General features: G+C 40.6%; 1 long non-coding RNA gene across 1 annotated transcript; it reads left to right on the forward strand.

Moving 5' to 3' along the window:
- The first annotated feature begins 9348 nt into the window (after window positions 1–9348).
- Window positions 9349–15127, forward strand: LOC142161177 (uncharacterized). Its single transcript, XR_012693358.1, has 2 exons — window positions 9349–10092; window positions 14523–15127. It is a non-coding gene; the product is annotated as an uncharacterized LOC142161177 (long non-coding RNA).
- The last annotated feature ends 525 nt before the right edge of the window (window positions 15128–15652 follow it).

Below are 15652 nucleotides of genomic sequence, written 5' to 3' on the forward strand. Positions count from 1 at the left end.
ACTGAACACATGCATGTAAATCTGATTTTTCTTGCTCACCTCTTTTTCTGTGTGCGTTTGGGGAGCAAGTACCCTCTAGAATGTAAGCTCTCACAAGCAGGGTCTTCTCTTCCTTATGTCTCATGTCTGCCTCCCTCATACCACCTTGTTGTCATGTCTTAAGATGAATAATCTGCAACCTCTTGCGATTTTTGTTAGCTCATGACATCCATGGAGGTGTTATGATGCTTAATTGTGTTAATGTCACTGTTATTATCTGTATAATCTTTATATTTATTGTACTCATGTTTTTCATATTTGTAATATGACTGTCCGGCGACTTATAAGTAAATGGTAATGGTTAGGCACTTGCCTAGGGCGCCGGGCTCTGGCGCCCTCCAGAATGAAAATTACTTTAAAACTGTGTGGCGACCGCTGACCATACCTGTCACGGCCGCCGCACAGCATTCAGATGCACGGGGGAGGGGGGAAGAGGCTATTGCTCACCACCGCCGCCTCTCTGCTCCGTCTCCTCCCCTCCACTCACTAGTGTCAGTGAGTGGAGGGGAGGAGATGGGGCAGAGAGGCAGCGGTGGTGAGGTAAGGAAAGACGGGGTGAGGAGGGAGGAGGGCGCCGAATTTTGCGGGGGGGGGGGGGGGGGGGGGGCTGGGGCACCGATTTTGTAAAAATGCCTAGGGCGCCATGGAGGCTAGCACCGGCCCTGGTTGAGCTATATGTGAAGAGCTTGTAGATTCAGACCAGTAGACAGGAGACAAACAGAAACAGACATGAATGATGCAGCCAGGTATCAAGAGTCCAATATGATCAGAGCCAGAATCCAATAGATTTTTATAATGCAATTCAGACATCAGAATACAAATGAATGCAAAATCAGGAACAATTACAAGGTCAGGAACAAACTTGCACAAGATAAACTGGACAAGGTAAAAGAATTAAGAAGCATTTGTATCTAATTCTATACAACTCTATCATACCACTTTTATACTGCCGCCCCTGCAATATCCCGGGTTTTTGAAGCCGGGTTTTTGCCGGGGCTCGGAGCGTCCCAGCTCAGAAACACCATTCATACTGCACCTCGGACCCGGGAATTTCCCGGGTTGACCCCATTCATACTGCACAAGTCTGTGCCCTGGCAATTTGTAGGAGTCATCACCAGAGCAGTTTTCATTGGCTGAAAAATGGTGATGTCATTGAAAGGTGACTGGTTTGTTGACGCATAAAGATGATGCTAAAGTGGGTGGTGATTGTTTACCACATTACTTTTCATCATGGCTGACGACTCACTTTTGTGTAGCCCAGAGTTCATGTTTACTAGTATTTTTTTGATGTTTTATGCAGCAAATGAGAGTTTGCTGCAGCTGCTGACACTGTGCACTCTTGCACAGTCCCAGTTCAGGAGGAGGAAGGCGAAGTTTATGGCACAACAGAAGAAAACTCGGTGTCTGTATATGCGCAGGAGGAGAGCGTTTCTCAGGGCCAGCATTGCCTCAATTTTGAGATTCAGTGCTGCCAGTAACCGAACCATGCGTGCCAGAGAGCGTAGCCACGGAGAAGCTTTCTGGTCTACTGTGGAAGCGTTTGAGGAACAGCAGTGGATGCAACACTTCAGAATGTCACGTGGGACATTTAACTATGTGCTGGACCTTATTACCCCAGCACTTTCCAGGAAGGCCACTAACTTTGGGAAACCTATTCCACCATGTAGGCGCCTTTCTATTGTGTTGTGGTGGTATGCTACCCCTGGAGAATACCGGACAATCTCCTGCTTGTTTGGAGGGGGGATATCCACGGTGTGCACTCTAGTGCATGAAGTCACCACGGCATTGCTGGAAGCCCTGTATCATCGCTTCATCTCCTTACCGCAAGGTCAGCGCCTGGATGATACAATTGCAGGATTCCTGAAGCGTGGTTTTCCACAGTGTGCTGGAGCCATAGACGGGACACACATCCCCATCATTGCCCCCACAGACAACCATGCGGATTACTACAACCGCAAAGGCTGGCATTCTATCATTCTGCAGGCTGTGGATGACCACAACTTTTGGTAAGCATTTTTTATGTTTTTTTTTATGTGACTGTGCCATGTGTAATGCGTATTGTAAAACATATTTATATATGGTTTTTTTATGTTAGTTTCACAGATGTTTTCATCGGGTGGCCTGGACGTTCCCATGACGCCAGAGTTCTAGCAAATTCGGACCTTTACCAAATTGCTGAGGAAAGACAAGATGGCTGGCTGTTCCCTAGAGAGGTAAATATCGGTGTAATGTTGTATGATGTTTTTGTAATTGAAGCTTATATACTATTGTTTGCTATCAATATTGTATGTATTTACTGCCCCTTTTTATATACAGATGTAACACTTGCAAAATGCATTTTCACCATATAGTACCAAGTGTACTGTGTTATTTGACCAATATTTTAAACATGGTGACGTGAAACTGCATGTTTTTATTTACAGAAATCTACGTTTGTTGATGGTGTGGAGATACCGGTACACATCATTGGGGATGCTGCTTACCCTTTGAGGCGCTGGCTGATGAAGGGGTTCACTCAGCAACATCACCTGTCTCAGGAACAGATCCGGTTTACACATACCCTCAGCTCTGCTCGGATGGTGGTGGAAAATGCTTTTGGGCGCTTGAAAGGACATTTGCGCTGTCTATTGAAGCGCATTGACATTGACACCAAGCTTGTGCCCCACGTGGTTGCTGCTTGCTGTATTTTACATAACATTTGTGAAATTCAAAAAGAGCAATTTCTACCTGAGTGGAATGTGCAGGATTCTGAAATGCCAGTGCTGTCAGTGGACTCCAGTACTTTTGAAGGAGAGCGCACCAATACCTCTGCTGAAGTTATTAGGACCACCCTCACTGCCAATTTAACCTCACTTGTTTGAGTGTACCACACAAATGTAAAAATAAAAAATATATGTTTATTTCACATATTGTATTTTGTTTTGTACATATTTCCTTATATGTCTCTTCACAAAAAAATATAAAATGACACAATATAAAAGTGCTTACTTTAAGCATGTAGAAAAAAATAAAATATATACATAAGTAGTAAACCGAAGACACAAATGTGCCCAAACAGTAAGTGCAAATTTGCTTTTCAGGTTATATATATATATGAGAAGCTAACAGTGTGATTCCAGATCACACGTAACATACATGATAACAATTAACAGTGAAACATTTGACCATAAAACATGATTATTACAATTGCCTATATTGTGGCATTTCTGGTGGTAGAGTGGTTTGGAGTGGAAAACCCGGTGGGTATTCTATGTTGGGGTTACCCATATTTTGAGCATGTTGTGTATTCTGTACCGGGTTTGGAGGGTTATTGTTGCCTAACATGGGTTGCCCCCGCTGGTACATAGGATAATGTCCGTCATAATAGTAAGGACTTGGAGGAGGTGCCTGCACCCGTGAGAGGAGTCTGTCCATGAATCCCATAATACACTCACGATTTTCGCGTAACACGCGTTCCTGCATGTTCATGAATTGCATGAGGAAAGAGTCCTGTAGTTCCCGCTCATTGTCCATGAAACGCTGCAGTTGTGTATTCTCGTGTTCCCTCATGGTGCTGTCCATCTCCCGCAGTTGATCCATCATGACAGTTGTCATTGTTTTAGTTGCTTGGTCCATTTTGTTGGGCCTTTTGCGTTTTTTAGGAACGTTGTAAACTGTACGTAGAAAAAAACACAGTAAAACATACATTAGAATATGTAATGTGGCAGAACAAAAAAGCAGTGTTGTAAGCTGATATGTGCTTGAGGCCTCCTCCCTCTTGCTCAGTAGTTTTGCACTGCAACATATGCATAGAGATGTTTTAATACTTTGGAGTGTATTATATTTGTCTTTTGGGCTTTTTGTTGAAATAGTTCTCTTTTTAAAGTTATGTAGAAACATTGGTGTTGATATATTTCTCTTTTTTTTACAGTTATGTTCAAACATTTTTTAATTTTTTTTAAAGTTATGTAGATATATTTTTTGGTATTTGGCTTGCATTTCGGTTGATATAGTTCTCTTTTTTTGGGACTTTTGTTTATACAGTTCTTTTTTTTACAAATTATGTAGATATAAATGTATGTATATATGGTTGGTTATTATGTGAGATTATTAAAGATACTTACTGTTGGAGCATAAACTGGGACCTGGCGTAGACTTTGACACCGGCACTGGTTCTGGCTGCGTTTCTTGCGAAGTCTCTGTAACGACTTGCGCAGCAGGGAATGGCTGTGAATCGTTCAATTCCTCCCAAGAAATGTTGGTGTCATCTCTTGTGGCAGAGCACTCCAGTTCTGGGGTGTCTTCAATAGAATCTTCTATTGTTATCGTTGCGGTCTCGCTTGTCTGTGTGCTCTCTGGTGGTGTTGGTATAGCCGCATCCACATTGCTAGAAGATGACAGTGCAATTGGATTTGTCAGAGGAGAATGTCCAAAGACCATATTGCACTGGTCATAAAAGGGCCAGTCCATTCTTTCAGCGCCACTTTTGCGCCTGTTGTGGTCATGGACTTTAGTGTACTGCTTCTTCAGGGACTTCAATTTGTTCAGGACTTGTTGCTGTGTCCTCTTTATGCCACGTTGTGTGAGTATTTTGGCAATGTTGTAGTACACTGTGGCATCCTTCACAGTCCCAGTCACTTGCCTTCTAATTTCTTCCTCCCCTCTGACATTCAGCAGCTCAAGCACCTCTTCCTCCATCCAGTGTGTCATAACTGCTGTAAATAAACACTGTTTTTGTAAACTATTAAAAGCAATTTTCTCAGTACAAAAACGCTTCTGCTTCAGCTTTAGCTTGAGAACACCATCCACCATCTCTCCTAAAAAGCTTCTACAATGTTCCACGGGCTTCCAACGATGACATCATCCTCCAGAGACAGGCAGACAGCCAATCAACATGTTTTCTGTGCAACCCGGGTTGAAAAACCCAGGTTGCACCATTCATAGTGCAGGCGACCCGGGTCCGACCCGGGAATTACCCCTCGATAAATCCCGGGTTGAAGACCCAGGATTTTGGACTTGTACCATTCATACTGCACCAAGACCCGGGTCGTTTGAGCTCGCCCCGGCAAAAACCCGGGATTTTGGTGCAGTATGAATGGGGTATCACTGACAAAGTATGATGGCAGGAGGGGTGTTTAAATAGTGCAGCTAACCAATCAGCTATTCAGGGAAGGAACAAATGTACTGCAGCTGAGAACTAACTAAAAGCAGCGATTCAGGGAACAGTTCTTCACAGGGAGGCAGACCTACAGAGCAGCTCAGACTTGATAGAAAGCAAAGATGCACAGAACAACCAGCTGAACCCTAACATTTTGTATCACTTCTGTGCTAAGGAAAATGTGGTGAACTCCCATCTATTCATAAAGACTGTTGATGTCTATGGGACATATTTACAGTTTGCGAATGAAGTTGATCTTGACACAGACACAGATACACCTGTCAGGAGGAGTATCTCTTGTGGGCGTTGGAGTGCTGATGCAATGATATGCATTATCTAGCTGCTTCTGATTGGCTGACTGTGTGCTGATCCTTTCAGCTGTTAGTGCTTACATCATTAATGTGGCAGCTATATTATATGAAGTTGCGTTTGTCTCTTCTCACTAAATGGGAAAATAAATGCATGTAATTTCATTTGTATTTGTATGTTATTACATTTTATGTGAAAAATGTGACTTTTGCATTTATTAATAACTGTCAAGACGCTCTTCTCTCTTGTGCATATGACACTTTGTTATATTATTATATTGCATACAAAAGGGCATTGAACCTTTTGCTTTAACTGTCGAGTCACTTCTCTATGCTATCATGGGCTGAAAGTATACACACTTGTTACTTCTGATGCAACCATGGTACAAATGCTAGTGTTGTCCCGAGGACACATCTTGTGATGCGTGCGACTGAACACATGCATGTAAATCTGATTTTTATTGCTCACCTCTTTTTCTGTGTGCGTTCGGGGAGCAAGTACCCTCTAGAATGTAAGCTCTCACAAGCAGGGTCTTCTCTTCCTTATGTCTCATGTCTGCCTCCCTCATACCACCTTGTTGTCATGTCTTAAGATGAACAATCTGCAACCTCTTGCGATTTTTGTGAGCTCATGACATCCATGGAGGTGTTATGATTCTTAATTGTGTTAATGTCACTGTTATTATCTGTATAATCTTTATATTTATTGTACTCATGTTTTTCATATTTGTAAGATGACTGTCCGGTGACTTATAAGTAAATGGTAATGATGATCATGCTGATGATGATGAGTCCCTATGTTAGCATACTTCTTTCAAAACCTGCAACAATGAGGAGACGGGCATTAATTCGTCCTTGTGAACATGGCCTAAAATATGCTTTTCTATACACTATTAAAGTACTACAAATAAAGGATTAATAAAGGATTATTCTGCCTAAAACTGAAAGTGGGACAGCGGGAATTAGTAGAGCAGTTGCAAGACATCAGGGGACCTGCCAGATCACTAGAATGCTGACCCAGGCTAAATAATCTTTTGGGTCAAGTGTGGGAGAGAGGTACTATTGGGGCAATGTGGGGAGAGGGGTGGTATTGGGACATTGTGGGAGAGTGGTACTATTGGGGCAATGTGGGGAGAGGGGTGGTATTGGGACAGTGTGGGAGAGCGGTACTATTGGGGCAGTGTGGGGAGAGGGGTAGTATTGAGACAGTGTGGCGAGCGCGGTGGTGTTAGTGCAGTTTGCAGCAAAAGTGGGGGTATTGCTATAGCGTGGGACTGCTGTACCCAATTTCTGTAATCTGGGTGCCGGGTTACTGTAATGTGATTGTGGGGAGTGTATCACTGTAATATAGTGGTATGTAGCGGTATTGCTGGTTGCTGTAATGTGTGGTGGTTATTTATTATAAATTATATTTATTATTGATGTAACGTGGATGTTAATAATGTGCTAGTTAGGAGAAATAGGTGTGAACGCTATGTAGCTGCAATGTTGGGGCTGGTTAGGGAATATATTATTTGTTCGGATTTCCAGGAGGTGAATAGTAACTATGCATTTTCCAAACAGGATCCAACATTCCAGGACATTCCAGGATCTGGCCAAGCTGCAGCTGAGCTTAAAAAAACAGCAGTGAGTGTAAACTGCAAGAACAGGTAGAAAAGAGACTGTTTTGAATGTGGTGGGACTGTCTTATGTACTAGGGCTAATTAATGTCATACTGCCAAAATCCCACAGACCCCCAGCCATTTGCTTCAAATTTCCATACCACTGCTTCTAAATATTCACTTCAAACTTGTTTTTCCACAACATCCCCCAGATGGTCGATCAGATTAAGATCTGGGTAATTTGGAGCCAAGCCAACACCTTGAACTCTTTGTCATGTTCCTCAAACTATTCCTGAACAATTTTTGCAGTGCGGCAGGGCACATTATCCTACTGAAAAAGGCCACTGCCATCAGGGAATACAGTTGCAATGAAAGGATGTACTTGGTCTGCAACAATGTTTAGGTAGGTGGTTTGTGTCAAAGTAACAGCCACATAAATGCCAGGACCCAAGGTTTCACAGGAGTTCATTGCCCAGAGCATCACACTGCTACTGACGGCTTGCCTTCTTCCCATAGCTACACAGCCCCATACCCAGCAAGCTGCGGTGTTCTGATACCTTTCTATCATTGCCAGCATAAACTTTTTCAGCAATTTTTACTACAGTAGCTTTTCTGTGAAATTAGACCGGACGGTCCAGCTTCACTCCCTAGGTGCATCAATGAGCCTTGGGTGCCAATGACCCTATTGCTGGTTCATTGATTGACTTTCCTTGGACCACTTTTTCTTGGTATTAACTGCTACATACTGGGAACTCTCTACAAGACCTGCCGTTTTGGAGATGCTCTGACCCATTAGTCTAGCCATCATAATTTGGTCTTTGTCGAAGTCGCACAGATCCTTACACCTGCCAACACATCAACTTCAAGAACTGACTGTCCTCGTCGGGGAAGCAGCTGTCCGGACTCAAGATGTTGTGGTAAGTCTTGTCGGTGCAATCAGCACCGTTTTTTCCTACCCCACCCTCTTCAATAACAATCTTGCATATAATATAATACAGTGCAGCACAGATGGCACAAGACATCACATTTCCTTTCTTTTGAATTATTTACCTGTTTTTTATATGTGTTTTACCTTAACAATGTATGTGTGTGTATGTATCTCAGATTCACTTACAATTCCCAATATATTTCTCATTACGCACAAGTACTAAAATTCTCCTCATTACCATCCATAACTCACAACATAAATCATACATGATTTTATACACTCTCATATGCTATCACACAAACACTATAGACTACGCAACCATATACTCCTGTATGCAGGTAATTTGACCACTTATAGCAGGCAATGCTCCCATACAGCAATAAATGTTCACATGCCACAATATATGTCCTTATAGTGTAATATATGTCCTCATACGCAATATATATATCCTCACTAATCCCATTCTTCATCAGTATTATATAATCCTATTAATAATATTCAGTATATCTCATCTATAGTTCCATATATGTATATCCCCATAGGTTCCAAATGTGTTCTCATATAGCTTTCCTTTGTGTTACTTCATATAATCTTGTTAAATATGATTTTTTGTTAAGGCCTCATAAGGCCTTTGTTCAGCCATTTTATTGTAACTTGTATAGAAATATTATTTGCTAGAAGAGATTATTCATTTTTCTGTTAACTTGCAGTTTTGCAATATGTGAGCCTATGGCCTTGAAGTTGAACTAATAGAGAACACCTGAAGAATGTAACCAGTTATGAAAACAATAATGAGCTTCATATCCAGCTGGTAGTATGGGAGCTGTATCCATGGTGTTGCGCATATCTCCAACTCCCCTTGAGATAAGAAATAATAGGCTCATCTGTCCTTAGAAGGGGGAGAAAAGTAAACACCTCAAGAATACGTGAGAAAGTTAATCAGTAGCGCTTCTCATAAACTAGTGGTATAAACTATTGTATGCATATGACGTAGGATTCATTTATTCAGTAGCCTATAAAAACCTGTATCTTTGTATCAATAAACTAGAGAATATTCCTTGCATACAGAACTTGGTCTGTGTCAATTCTCTCCAGCTGATTGAAGCGCTTCCAGATATACTTGACACCACAGGCTGACTTGGGTCAGAATTTTAGATTTAACAACTTGGAGGTCGCCACAGAGATTCGCTGTCCAGCAGGCTACAAGACAGACAACGGAGGTTTCCCAGCACATTGAACCCCAACATCCGCGGTCAGTAGATTTCTACTCGTTGGTCTTCCTAGTCTGGGTCACCTCATGTCTGTCTGAGGCACCTGACACGCGAATTTGTGAGTCTCAAGTATCATCTGATTAATATAATACAGTATTAACCCAATTTGTTTACTGTAATTGTATTGTTGATTAGATTTTTGAAAGATGATTGAATTTTGAGTGCATGTGTTTGTACCTATGTATGATGTATAAAGCATAAAAGTCACATAAGACATTGATCAAAGAAGCATGTAATGGAATAAAAGGATTTAGAGAGTTATTGTTTTGAACATTGAGTGAACATTTTAGACACCATCCCCAGAGGTATATCAAAGAAGGGAGATTCTGTAATCTGCCCAAATTGTGTAAGAGAGATTTCCAAAAGACCTTCGTCCCAGATACTGTCAAAGAAGCTATTTAGCACGGACATCCAGTACAAGGAGTCCACAGAACGGGACGTCCAGTGCAAGGACAACCCACAGAAACTAGATAAGAGTCCCGATTTGGACTCAACAGAATACTGTCAATACGAGTAATATAGATAGTAAACAAATGACAGCAGCTCCCTCATAGATATGATGCACAAAGACTAAAGGAAATGGGGGAGTAGAAGGTCTGCAGGGAATTTTTCAAGAAAGCGGGGATAGCCAAAGATGTGTGTGGATGGAGAAACAAAGGTGTTGCAAGTGGTAATGTGACAAGAACAAAGGGGTATTGAGATCAAACCCCAAGAGATTGTTTGAGGTGGCACAGGAAAGTTAAGAGATCTGAAAAGTCGAAATATATGTGGATATGCTAAATGCATCGGAAGCTGAATAATGAATCAAGTAGGTTGTATATTATAAATGTATGTTTGATCCTGTGCAGCTGAATAAGTGAAATGTGCCCCTCCCTTTTTCTGTGTAAATGATTTCAGTGTGTTGAGATAAGAAGCACACTGTTTTTTGTTTTTTGACAATGTATGTAAAATTAAAAAAAATGTGTCCGGAGTGCTGATTAATGATAACATGTTGAAGCTAACTTGTATTTAGTGTAATGCTGGGACTTGTAGTTCCACAGCAGTAGGCTGGAAGATGTCAGTTAAGTTTTCTTTCTCTGTATGTGAGTTTTGTCTCCGTCTTACTGCGTGTGAGAGAGATCCGTGATAATTCACATTGTTTGTTCTCTGTCTTAGTGCTCTATAAGGGAGATGTTTGATTTACTTTAAATCACAATGTTTGTCTGTCTTGTCCGTTTTTTACAAGAGACATGTTTCAAGGTTGAAAAAGTTGTACATTCATTGCTTAATGATAAGCTTTTAAAAAGATACAAAAGAAGTTTTAAAATGTTTGGTCCGATTGCACGGACAAGATTGTAAATAATGTACATTATCACTATAAGTACTAGTGTCAGAACAAAGCTGGCTGGGATCCAACAAGCCGTTTCTGTATTTGAACAAAATAATTTTGTTTCTGAAGTTCAGAAATATAGCTTTCTCTTTAATGAAGTTGAGAATTGTGGGAGTGAGCTTACATGCTGTTTTTATCTGTGTTAAAATGGCGCTGATGAATGTTCTCAGAAATCAGGAGGGTTTGTTATGCCTTTAAAGAAATGTTACGAGATAAAATGTCGTCTGTGAGCGAGACTTAAGTGAATATATTTTTACTTTGAACACGAAAATCACAGAATCTAGAAATATGTGTGAATATTTGGTCACGGGAGAGAGATTTTGTTGAGAAAATGTTGAATGATTTACAGACACAATGTATTGTGTCTAACGAGAGTACTCTGATTTATGAGACAGTGCTGCTTTTAAAATGGTTGAATACTTGGAACCAAGATTCCAGATTGAATGTTTCTAAACCCGGAAATTTAATTAGTGTCATTTAAAAGGGCTGTACTAAGAGATGATAAGAAAGGAGTGGCTTTGAACACTCGCCCAGGTCTCGTCACTTTGACATTCTCTATTTGTGAAATTAGGGACTGCCCCTTTGAGGAAATCAAGGCATGGAACGCATAGCGTCACAGTTAAGCTTTTAGCAGCTGTTCACTGGTTACCTGATAACAGTATACACGCATGTTACAGTTACAGTAATTCCTAGTAAATAAATGTTAATCTCTATGCAAAAGTTTTTTTATTCACAGGTCTCCAGCTGCAAAGACCCATTAGGCAATCCAGATTGCATTGATTTAACTTCCAATGCACCATCTTTGCACCACAACAAACATAAGTATAAACTAATGAAGGATTTAAATAACGTAAACTCTTCTGAGTAATGATTACCTTGTTTTGGAAGAGATATTAGAGTTTATGTGCTATTCACATAGCAAATGCATGAACTAGGTGGTTTTTCTGTATGTGCAGAAAGCAAAAGGTTTTTATTTGTATCCTCATTACAGTTTTGAGTAAATCAGTGTTTGTAAAGACATTTACTGCCCTTATTTACTGTGCTATAATTGTCATATACTGTAAATAATTCTTTTTATTGTGGGTATGGTAATGCATTGATGGGAATTCTATATTTTTACAGAAATGAAAAAGATTTAAGACTTTAAGAGCAATTGTATGTGCTCCTGCATTAGCACTTCTGGATCATAGCAAGCCATTTATACTCTCCTCTGAGCAGAACCAAATGTTTAACCAATTTTAAGCTGAAATAACTTCAGCGCCAGCACTGGCTTTGCCAGATTATGACAAGCCTTTCACATTATTTTGTTATGAAGTCAGTGCACATGTACAAGGAGTACTGACACAAATACATGGTCGCAAGCTAAGGTCACTTGCATACTACTCTGCTTTAGTGCTTGAAAAGAGTATAGATATTGTGCTAGGACACCCAGTTACCTTAACGGTATCGTACGTTGTGACAGAAACCAAGCACAAGCAAAACATTTGTTACCGGCCAGATTTACTAAGTATGAAGATATACAGCACAAAGGACATTCCCTCCTATTGTGAAATGAGTGACATATAACACTTGCCGAGCGCACTGTGTATTTTCTTCCTCCCTTTCCTTTTTTATTAGAAGAAAAAAAAAAAAAAAAAAAAAGGAAGCACAAGAGGCCCCAGAGCCTCTCATGTTCACAGATATATGTTAAGACCTTCAGACAAGGGGAATCTGAGTAAACTGTATTTTAAGTTTTTTAAAGGTCCAAGGGAGACCAGAGAGGGGAGTTCATTGATATTAGCAGGAGGAATATAGATTGCACGTTATTTTCCTTTGCTGTGCGCTGTAGATGTGTACTAGACTAGAAAGGAAAGCCAAGTTTGGAAGAACCAGACTCAGGCCCATAGTAATGTATAGATCATTATACATAATTAGAAAATTCTAATATGAAAGTTTAACCCAACCAAATAAAGAAAAGAGCAACCCATGACTACAGGGGTTTACACCCAATGCAGGAATGTGTTTGTGAGTATTGTGGCCCAACACATTATTATATACACTAATAGAACTGATGATGTGGCTTATTAACAGGTTATTTAAGCTAAGTGTTTCTCTTCCAGAAGAATTAAAGTTACCACATCTGTCTTAACCGTTGTACTGTACACTCCATCTTATGAGTGTAAACTTTGTGGAACTCAGAAACCAAGAACCTTTTCCTTGGATTCCACATGCTCCTTACTGAAGCCTATCCTAATGAAGTAGCACTGCTTACTCCCAGTAACGTTACACTTAAGCAGTGCACAATGTTGAATCCTGCTGCCTTATTGCAGCAAGTTTCAAAAGATGGGAGAAGTACCTGTATATATTGGGGTTACCCTAGAGATTTGGGGGAATTCCATTCCAGCTTGAACAGAAAGAAAGAAAAAAAAAAATGCAAACAAAATTTTTCTGAACATGATTGCATAGAACTAATGAAACAAGAATCTCTGGTTTTATCTCACATTAAAGATAAACCATTACCAGATGCAGACATCACTCTTTTTGTAGATGGTTCACACTATTACATAAATCCTGTCCCTTATACAGGGTGTGCTGTAACCACACACACAGAAATAGTGATTCAACAGACTCTACCGAGTCACATGTCAGCACAAGAAGCTGAACTAAAGGCCCTGACACTTGCATGCATATATGCAAAAGGACAAAGAGTAAATATTTACACTGATTCAAGTTATGCATTTGTAATTGCGCATGATTATGGCCCTGTATGGAAAAGTAGGGACCTTATGGGTTCAGCAAGCAAACCAGTCAATATGATGAACATACCAGGGCACTGTTCACTGCATTCCAGCTGTCCTCCAAACAGTGATGAAGGTGAAGACACACACAGAGATACTACCCCCGAAGCTAAGTGAAATAGACCAGGCCGCACGAGAAGCCGCCATAGCCCCAGTACCCCAAGGGGAGTCTATTTACATGGTGACCCCCTGACCCCTGTTTGACCAGAGCACACTCCAACTTATGGAAAGACAAGCAACAGAAAATAAGAAAAAGACTTGGGCAATACATGGAGCACTAGAAGTGCAAAGAGTGGTGTAAAGGTCAGCGTTTGTGTCTGCCAAAAGTAGTTTATCCCATTATGGCCAATATAGCACACGAGAAAGTGCATCTGGGAAAAGATGCTATGGTTGTACTCACTAGCAGCTTATGGATAGTACCAGGGTTCGCCCAAGCAGCACAGTCGTTAGTGGCAGAATGCCTAGTCTGTGCACAAAGTAACCCGAGTAAGTCTGTCCTATGGAAAAGCACACCCCAGACATAATATCCCTATAAGAGGATACAGATAGACTTTATAACTTCCCAAATGCTCGGGCTTTGAGAATGTGCTTGTCTGTGTCAACTTCTTTAGTCACTGGCTGGAGACATGGCTGTATAGAAAAGCAAATGCTAAAGCATTAGCCAAGAAAATTGCGAATGAGGTAATCTGATGATATGGTGTACCAGAGGTCATTGTAAGTGACAGAGGGATACACTTTACGGGGCAAGGATTCCAGAAACTATCACACCCCCTACAGATCCCAAAGTTCAGGATGTATGGAGCGCCTTAATGGTACACTGAAATTGAAAATGCAGAAAATAATGGCTGAAACAGGTCTGCCATGGATCTCATGTTTACCTGCACTCAGTAAAAAATACTGCTAGGAAAGACACAGGTTTAACACCATATGAGATATTGTTTGGCACAGCAAACAGAACAGGCTGTTATTTTCCATAGCAACTACACCATGTATATAGTGATTTGTTGAATTATGTTGCCTTATTATAGAAACAACTAACTGAAATACATGGTCAAATATTCTCCTCCATTGCAAACCCTAATTTTGATACAGGTACCCATAAACTGCACCCTGGGGGGCTGGGTGGTCGTGAGAAAGCACATCAGGAGAAGTCTTGAACCCAGATACAAGGGTCCTTATCAAGTCCTGTTGACGACTCCCATGGCAGTGAAAGTACAGGAAAGAGACACCTGGATTCACGCATAACACTGCAAAGTCTTCAAATCAGGGGAGTCTTGTTCTGATAAATAGATATGACTGTCTCATTGTATTGATATGTCTTGCCAGAATAATTGTGACTGAAGTAGGGATTAAGGCCTCCCTAACCCAGTATGAAACAGACAGTTAAGTGACATATTGCCTATGCCACTGTGAGAAACATATGGGAAGGAGTGCTCAACAATTTGCACTCATAGTAGAGTAAACTCTGAAAATGTCTTTGTGCAGATGCATAACCTCATTGGTAAAGTTGTCAGTAATGATTCATGTTGGATATTGGAAATATTGGCATTAGTAGCAAATGGTTTAGCAATCCTGTTGATCGTATAGGTGATAATGAAACTAAATATATGGCTGATTAAGAAGTTACTGACACTTGATTGTTGTCTCTCCAAAAAGGGAACCACTGAAAATCCCGAACCTCTGATGATCACAGAAATTACTTCTGAAACCTGACCAGACTATGAGTGTCATGAATTATTTGGACTAGCAAAGCCAAAGAACTGCAGAGTTTGCAACAAGAAACTACTAAAGATTGAACAAAGGACATGCAAGGCCTGCAGAACTACTATAGACTCATTAACTATCTTTTAAGAAACCATCTTTTAAGAAACCATCTTCTAAGAAACCATCTTTTCTAGACATGGACATTTGCCAAAATGCATCTCCTCATAAATCAAGTTAGGACAGGGAGGATCACAGGCTTATTAGTGGGGGATGAGTTGACAGATTCCTAAGGGGACCAACTCTATGCATGTGGCCTCCTACATGTGTATAAGTACCTGCTTATTAAGAATGTGGTTCTATAGATAGGATTAGGTAGGTAGGAGGAGAAAGGGTCGAAAATTGAATAAAAGATGGGAAATGTTAAATATGATTTTTTGTTAAGGCCTCATAAGGCCTTTGTTCAGCCATTTTATTGTAACTTGTATAGAAATATTATTTGCTAGAAGAGATTATTCATT

The sequence above is a fragment of the Mixophyes fleayi genome, chromosome 6, assembly GCF_038048845.1.
Source record: "Mixophyes fleayi isolate aMixFle1 chromosome 6, aMixFle1.hap1, whole genome shotgun sequence".
In the NCBI taxonomy this organism is placed as follows: Eukaryota; Metazoa; Chordata; class Amphibia; order Anura; family Limnodynastidae; genus Mixophyes; species Mixophyes fleayi.